Genomic DNA, 8,646 nt, shown 5'->3' with positions numbered 1-8,646 from the left:
TTTCTGGTTCAGCATGACAATGCCTCCATGCACAAGTGGAGGTCCATACAGAAATGTTTTGTTGAGATCGGTGTGGAAGAACTTGACTGGCCTGCACAGAGCCCTGACCTCAACCCCATTGAACACCTTTGGGATAAATTGGAACACCGACTGCCAGCCAGGCCAAATAGCCCAACATCAGTGCCGGACTTCACTAATGCTGTTGTGGCTGAATGGAAGTAAGTCCCCGCAGCAATGTTCCAACATCTACTGAAATCCTTGCCAGAAGAGTGGAGGCTGTTATGGCAGCAAATGGGGGACCAACTCCATATTAATGCTCATGATATTGGAATGAGATATTCGACAAGCAAGTGTCCACATACTTTTGGTCATGTAGTGTTTTTTTTGGCTGAAGTAATATAATGTACAGTACAGGAATTGTAAGGTACAGACTCTATTTCAAACCTGACGGCAGCCAGTGTGAGTGCAGTTTTGTTCTCCAACCATGTATTGTCTCATCAAATGTAATAAATCTTGTGACGTAGAAGTCCGTCACTGGCCGCGGGCAGCATTTGGTTCTTTAACGCACACACATATTCATCACTCCTCCCTGCGCCATTATAAGATAAGTTAACAATGTGGGTCGACACACAAATTAACTTCTGTCTTGGTGCATGCATTTCACACTTGTCAATGTTCATATTTGAGATACAATAATTATTATACTTATCAATGTTGTGGATGAGCGCATTGTTTGTTTGTCTGTTCCTCTACCTCATTCCCATACTGTTTTTATACCATCTCTGTAGCTTCCGGGTATGCTGCCTTTTGAAAAGGACCTGTGAGCTAAGGGAATTGGGTCTGGCTATGCTTTATCTTTATAAATGAGAACTGCCTGTCCCAAATGGCTCATTAATGCATATGGGCATATTGAAAGATATTGTCAGTAGTGATGTAATGTTGTAAATGTTATGTTGTGATATTGTTTAAAACGGTGTTGCAATGTATATCCTTTAGTATGTTTAGTTCATGGAAAATTTAGGATTGTATTGTTAATTGATTAATTAATTAGGGTTAATTGTTCTGAGTGGAGGGGCTAGCCCTACAAAAGGAGCCTCTCTTTCAGTCATAGAAGGGTTATTTTGGATTGAGCTGTGGATGGGGCAGCATTGTTTTTAAGCTGTCCCATAAGGTAGACGTTGATGGCAGTACTGTTGTTTTTTGTTCCGGAATTCACTTGTAAATAAACACCTTTGCACAGAAGAACTTTTGCGGTTCCGCCATCTTTTTACTTTGATAGAGGTTAGGTTATCCAGTTTAGCCTTCTGGCCTACTCTACGTGACATATGGTGGCAGTGGTGGGATGGCGTACCGCAAATCAGTGAATTCCAACAAGAGAGGTAAAGGAATGCGTACAGGATTGCGTTCTCAGCAACAGCATCAACTGTCAGAAAAGGTACCTGAAGTTGAACCGGGGTGGAATACCATGGAATCGTCTGGTGAAGAGGTCAAGTATGAGAAACTAGGAGCCCGACCGCGGGGCCAAAGACAACCAGAACTGGGTGAGCTGCTGACTGAAGGAGCAGTTGGGGGACTAGAACCACACCCAACCATGGTAACCCTTTTCCAGCAACTTTTCACCTGCCTTGAGAGGAGGGACGAAGACCTCAAGCAGGAGTTACGTGGCCTACGCCAATCTATCCTCACAGCTCCCCACCAGGCGGAACTCGTCAGTGAGAGCCCAAGATTGGGTCTTCCAACACCAGGACGACAAAGGCTCGATGCAGCAGGGACTTCAACTCCACAGCAGGCACCCCAAGCAGTAATGAGGCCAGGACCAGGAGACCAGTCCAGCAGTGTTAACGTCCATCATCCAGCATTCCTGAGGAAGGAGCCAAAGATGCCCTCATACCAGCAGGGGGAGGACATTGAAAACTACCTGCTGAGGTTTGAGCACATGGCTAAGACGTGGCAGTGGCCTGAGGTAGAGTGGGCCTGCAGGCTTGTCCCATTGCTCACGGGTAAGGCCTTAGAGGCTTACACAGCAATGGATGAGGGGCTGTCCAATGTCTACAAGGGCTTGAAGGAAGCGCTGCTGGTGAAGTTTGACATCTCACCGGAAACCTACCGTCAACGCTTCAGAGCTGCATCAACGCCATCGGGTGAGTCGCCGACAGAGACGTACCACCGCCTCAAGGGTCTCTACCGACGATGGGTTCGACCGGGGGAGAAGACACAGGACGAAATCGGGGAGGTCATCATCCTCGAGCAACTTCTACAAGTTCTACCACATGACATTCGAACCTGGGTCCGAGAGCACGAGCCCAAGGACGGGCTTATGGCGGCCAAGCTTGCACTGCAGTATCTTAATGCACGTAAAGGGGGCCCACCACAACCTGCAGCACCCGCTCCAAGGAGTCTCAGAGACACAAGGGACATCAGAAACGCCAGAGATGGTGGAGGTAACTCTGGGGGTTATGTGTCTGGGAGGGAGGTAAGGGATCATGCAGTTCGCTCTGAGGGGAGGGGTCTGACCTGTTTTTACTGCCGGCAGCAGGAGCACAAAGCTTCAATGTGTCCGCTACGTCAATCCAAGCTCTCAGGTTACTGTTATGTACCCAGAGAGGGGGATGGTGTTCAGAATAGACAGACTCGGGAAGGGTCATGCTTGGTACCTGTAAAAGTGAATGGTAAAAGTCTTACTGCAATGATTGACACCGGCAGTTCCCTGTCATTGATCAGAAAAGGTAATGTACCTGTTAATGACATTGATTATGGTCATCAGACACTGATCCAATGTGTCCATGGTGACCAGTCACAGCAGCCCACAGCTGAGCTCACAGTTGAGATTCAGGGTCAGAAATACCTCCTCAAAGTTGGGGTAATGGAGAAGCTACCTTTTGAGATGATTTTGGGGAGGGATGTGCCTGTACTCTCTGATCTGTTGGGAAGTGTGGGGGGTTAGCTATATGAGCAGTCAGTTTGCCAGTCTGATGTTCAGATGGCATGTTCAGTTGTCACTTGTGCCCAGGCCAAAGCTGGTTTACAACCTCTGCCTGACTTGTGTGATAGTCTGTGCGAGGGGGGAACCAAAGGGCCCAGAAAGTCACGCCGCCAGCGGCGTCTTGAGAAGTATGTGGGAACCCCTGTACCTGTTGCTGATGTGTCTGGGTTAGAGGTGCAATGGGATGTTCCACAAAATTTTGCTACACTGCAGAAGTCTGACGCAACCTTGAAATGTTTGTTTGACAAGGCCTTAGCTGGGGACAGTCAATCTTCATGTGGGGGGATTTACACAGTAGACAACCACATACTCTACCTTGGGTCAGAGGCAGATAGCAGGAAGTTGGTGGTGCCATCTACCTGTAGACCACTTGTTCTCAACCTTGCACAAACAGTTCCATGGGCAGGCCATCTAGGGCAACATAAGACCTATCTTAGGCTAGGCTCCCGTTTCTTTTGGCCCTCCATGTATACTGATGTACAAAAATATTGCAAATCATGCCCCACGTGCCAGAAAACCAGTGCTGTCCGTAGGTCTGAACGGGCTCCTCTATGTTCACTGCCTGTTATCTCTACCCCATTCAAGAGAATTGCAATGGACATTGTTGGACCCTTGGAGAAGAGTAGTGCAGGTTACAAGTATATATTGGTGATCTGTGACTATGCCACCCGGTTCCCAGAAGCCTTCCCACTCCGTTCCATAACCACTCCAAAAATAATCAGTGCTCTTGTTCAGCTCTTCTCTCGTGTAGGAATCCCAGCTGAAATCCTGACGGACCAAGGGACAAACTTCACCTCGCGACTGATGGTTCAACTCCACCGACAGCTGGGCATTAAAGGCTTGAGGACTACTCCCTACCATCCCCAAAGGGATGGGCTCGTAGAGAGATTCAATCAAACGCTCAAGAACATGCTGAGGAAGTTTGTGGCTGACACTGGTAAAGACTGGGATAAGTGGTTACCCTTTCTGCTTTTTGCTTACAGGGAGGTGCCTCAGGCATCGACAGGTTTCTCGCCATTCGAACTCCTCTATGGATGGCCAGTGCAAGGACCACTGGACCTGCTGAAGAAGTGCTGGGAAGGTTCCCCAGTAGCTACCTCAGGACAGGGGATTGTCCAGTATGTCCTCCAGATGCGAGACAGGTTGGAACGGTACCGAGAGGAAGCTAGAGCAAACCTTCAGCAAGCCCAGAAGGCCCAGAAGAGAGGCTATGACCAGCACGCTCGCCACAGAGAGTTTGAGCCAGGACAGAAAGTCCTGCTCCTCCTTCCCTCATCTACCAGCAAGCTCCTTGCGCAATGGCAAGGACCGTACCTAATCGGGAGGAAGATGGGCCCAGTGACCTACGAGGTGCTGCACCCGGACAAGGGTAAGAAGAAGCAAATCTACCATGTGAACCTTCTCAAGGCCTGGGAGGAGAAAGAGGAACTCTCCAAAGGAAAGTCCTTTCTGGTCCGCAGAGTAGAAGAGGATGAGTCGGATGGGGTCACAGAGGCATGGAAAGAATGAGCAGAAGTCATACTGGCTCACCTGGAAGAAGACAAGCAAGATGAGCTGAAGCAGCTGTTTGGCAAGTATCCGGCCCTCTTCAGTCAGAGACCAGGAAGAACCAAAGTCCTAGAACACGTCATTCGTTTGAAACCTGGCCAGAACCCTGTTCGCCAGCATCCTTACCGTGTGCCTGAGAGGCTGGTGGTAGCCCTCAAGGAAGAGGTCCACACCATGATAGAGATGGATGTTGTCGAGCCATCTTCAAGTGAATGGAGCAGCCCTATTGTCATTGTCCCAAAGAAGGATGGCTCTTTGCGCGTCTGCATGGACTTCCGTAAGGTGAATGCCATCTCCCAGTTTGATGCCTATCCCATGCCCCGCATTGACGACTTACTGGAGAGAATAGGTAGAGCTCATTACATCACCACATTGGATCTCTGCAAAGGGTACTGGCAGGTGCCCCTGGATGAACAATCTAAGGCCTACACTGCATTCCGGACGCCAATGGGCCTGTTCCAGTTCAAGGTCATGCCGTTTGGCCTTCATGGGGCCCCTGCGACTTTCCAGAGGCTGATGGACAAGGTCCTCCAGGACTGTGACGATTACTGTGCTGCTTACTTGGACGACGTGGTGATCTACAGCCACTCCTGGGAGGAGCACATACAGCATCTTAGCAGAGTCCTGGGGAAGATCCATGAAGCAGGCCTCACGCTTAACCTCCTGAAGTGTGAGTGGGCGAAACAGGAGACAAAGTACCTGGGTTACCAGCTGGGTAAGGGTGAAGTTCGGCCTCAGGTGGAGAAAGTGGAGTCCATCAGGAATAGCCCTCAACCCAGAACCAAGACACAGGTGAAGTCCTTCCTAGGTCTGGCAGGGTGGTACCGAGATTCATTCCACAGTTTTCGACCATCGCTGTCCCTCTGACCAACCTCACTTCGAAGGGGGCCAGCAACCCTGTGAAGTGGACTGAGGAGTGTGAGGAAGCCTTCATGACACTGAAAAAACGACTGTGCTCATTCCCTGTACTCCAGACCCCTGATTTTCAGAAGAGATTTCTCGTGCAGGTGGACGCTTCGGCTGTAGGAATTGGAGCTGTACTGGCCCAAGGGGAGCCAAGAGAAGAGCTTCCTGTGCTGTACCTGAGTCGGAAGCTGTTGCCCAGGGAAACCAGGTATTCTACAATCGAAAAGGAGTGCCTGGCTATAAAGTGGGCCCTAGATAGCCTCCGTTACTACCTTCTTGGGAGGGAATTTGACCTGCACACAGACCACAGAGCACTGACCTGGATCCAGACCATGAAGGACCGGAATTCTCGTGTGACCAGGTGGTATCTGGAGCTCCAGCCCTTCAGGTTCTGTGTCCGTCACAAGGCAGGAAAAGAGAACGTTACTGCGGACTACCTATCAAGGCTCCCGTACATGGTCGCTTCAGGAGAGGAGGAAGGTAATGTGACGTAGAAGTCCGTCACTGGCCGCGGGCAGCATTTGGTTCTTTAACGCACACACATATTCATCACTCCTCCCTGCGCCATTATAAGATTAGTTAACAATGTGGGTCGACACACAAATTAACTTCTGTCTTGGTGCATGCATTTCACACTTGTCAATGTTCATATTTGAGATACAATAATTATTATACTTATCAATGTTGTGGATGAGCGCATTGTTTGTTTGTCTTTTCCTCTCTCTCCATCTCTGTAGCTTCCAGGTATGCTGGAAAAGGACCCGAGCTAAGGGAATTGGGTTGGCTTTATAGTGCCTGTCCCAAATGGCTCATTAATGCATATGGGCATATTGAAAGATATTGTCAGTAGTGATGTAATGTTGTAAATGTTATGTTGTGATATTGTTTAAAACCGTGTTGCAATGTATAACCTTTAGTATGTTTAGTTCATGGAAAATGTAGGTTTGTATTGTTAATTGATTAATTAATTAGGGTTAATTGTTCTGAGGGGAGGGGCTAGCCCTACAAAAGGAGCCTCTCTTTCAGTCATAGAAGGGTTATTTTGGATTGAGCTGTGGATGGGGCAGCATTGTTTTTAAGCTGTCCCATAAGGTAGACGTTGATGGCAGTACTGTTGTTTTTTTTGTTCCGGAATTCACTTGTAAATAAACACCTTTGCACAGAAGAACTTTTGCGGTTCCGCCATCTTTTTATTTTGATAGAGGTTAGGTTATCCAGTTTAGCCTTCTGGCCTACTCTACGTGACAAATCTTGTCCAGCAAAGGCCAGTGTGGGGCCAACCAGATACACCAATGATGCAAATAATAAAGATCTTAGGTCAGTATGATTCATTGAATCAGTGTGACAGCTTCATATACAAATTCTTAGACCTTCAACGCTGCAGATCTTTTTTGGTACCCTTCCCCGGATCTGTGCCTCGACAGAATCCTGTCTCGGAGCTGTAAGGACAATTCCATCAAACTGGCTTGGTTTTTGCTCTGATATGAGCTGTCAACTGTGGGACCTTATAGACAGGTGTGTGCTTTTCCAAATCATGTCCAATCAATACCATTAGAAAGGAAACACTTTGAAGTTTGTGGAAATGTGAAAGGAATGTAGGAGAATACAACACATTAGATCAGGTAAAAGGTAATACAAAGAAAAAAACAACATTTTTTTTTGGTACCATCTTTGAAATGCAAGAGAAAGCCATAATGTATTATACCACAGGACTCCAATCAAGTTGTAAAAACAGCTCAAGGATTATCAATGGAAACTGGATGCATCTGGGCTCAATTTCGAGTCTCATAGCAAAGGGTCTGAATACTTATGTAAATAAGGTTATTTTTAATACATTTGTAAACATTTCTAAAAACCTGTTTTCACTTAGTCATTATGGGGTATTGTGTGTAGATTGATGAGGGAAAATGTAATTTAATCTGGACATCGAGCTTAGGGGTTTAACAAACATTACATATAAGAGGTCAACTCAAATTTTTTATTTTATTTTTTTATTTCACCTTTATTTAACCAGGTAAGCTAGTTGAGAACAAGTTCTCATTTACAACTGCGACCTGGCCAAGATAAAGCATAGCAGTGTGAACAGATCAAGTGATCAAGCAATTAGTTGAAACATTGATAAAACCAACTAATTATATAAAGAGAAAGCATATTTTGTCTCTCCTTTCATCTTTGAATAGCTTGTTAACAGCACTATGTACTCAAATTCCAGGTGTTTTGTTTCTCTCTGTAGAGAACATGTCAGCCTGCCTCTCCATAACACACCATGGCAGCTGAACACCATGGCAGGTAACTGGACAGACACGTGCCAAGTAGGCAGATGTGCTGTTAGAAACAGTCGTTGGTCTATGTTTTATACCTATAGGATCCCTTAGAGGCACAGTTGAACCTGCTGTCTCATCACTGAGACGGGTCACAAAAATGATCAATGTGAGAACATAGTGTGCATGGGAATAACTTTTCTCCTTTGAGAGTTTCCTTTCCGAGTTCGAAGTGTAAATGTACTTAAGTCCAGGGCCCCATTTCCCTGGTTAGACGGTTTGTATACTTATTGTGATCACCATTTTCAGTCATTGAATCTGTTCTGCTCCACTTTCCCTTTCGCCTCATCTCTCGTCCCATCATTCCTCTCTTCTTCTTTCCCTTACTGGTACCCTCACCCCTTCTCTCGTCTCCCTCTCTCATTGGTGGCTCCAACAGATGAGAGTCATTACCCTGGTTCCCCCTGCCAATTGTGTTTGATTGACTGCTTGGCTGGTCCTCACCCCCTTAGCTCTGGCCCTCAGAAGAGAGAGAGCGAAAGACCCCAGGGGGAGCGGCCCTCATCTCTCCCAGGCCACCCAGCCGCGGACCTAGCCCGAGCCCTCTCTGCTGCCTGCCACTGCCCCACTTAGGGACTCAACAGTGACTGAGGATAAAGGGGAATAGCGTGGATGGGGAAGAAGGCCTGACAGTTTAATTGGAAGCAAAATAATGGAATTAAAAGAGCCAGGCATGGCAACCCTGAGTGATATACTTTTTCTATCCAATTGGATATTGTGAGTAAATGACAGATGAACAAAGGGATCTCTGCTAGCCTACCCAGAAAATTATTTTTGGTATTGATTCTGACAATATCCAGTCTACAGAGACCCGCTCTTCTTCTGACTGACTTTATAGAGCTCCATAAACTTAAGTATGTGTCCTACTTACAGGAAAGCTATACACAG

This window comes from Oncorhynchus keta, chromosome 17 (genome assembly GCF_023373465.1).
Source record: "Oncorhynchus keta strain PuntledgeMale-10-30-2019 chromosome 17, Oket_V2, whole genome shotgun sequence".
NCBI lineage: Eukaryota > Metazoa > Chordata > Actinopteri > Salmoniformes > Salmonidae > Oncorhynchus > Oncorhynchus keta.
Note: the sequence above shows the minus strand (reverse complement) of the source record.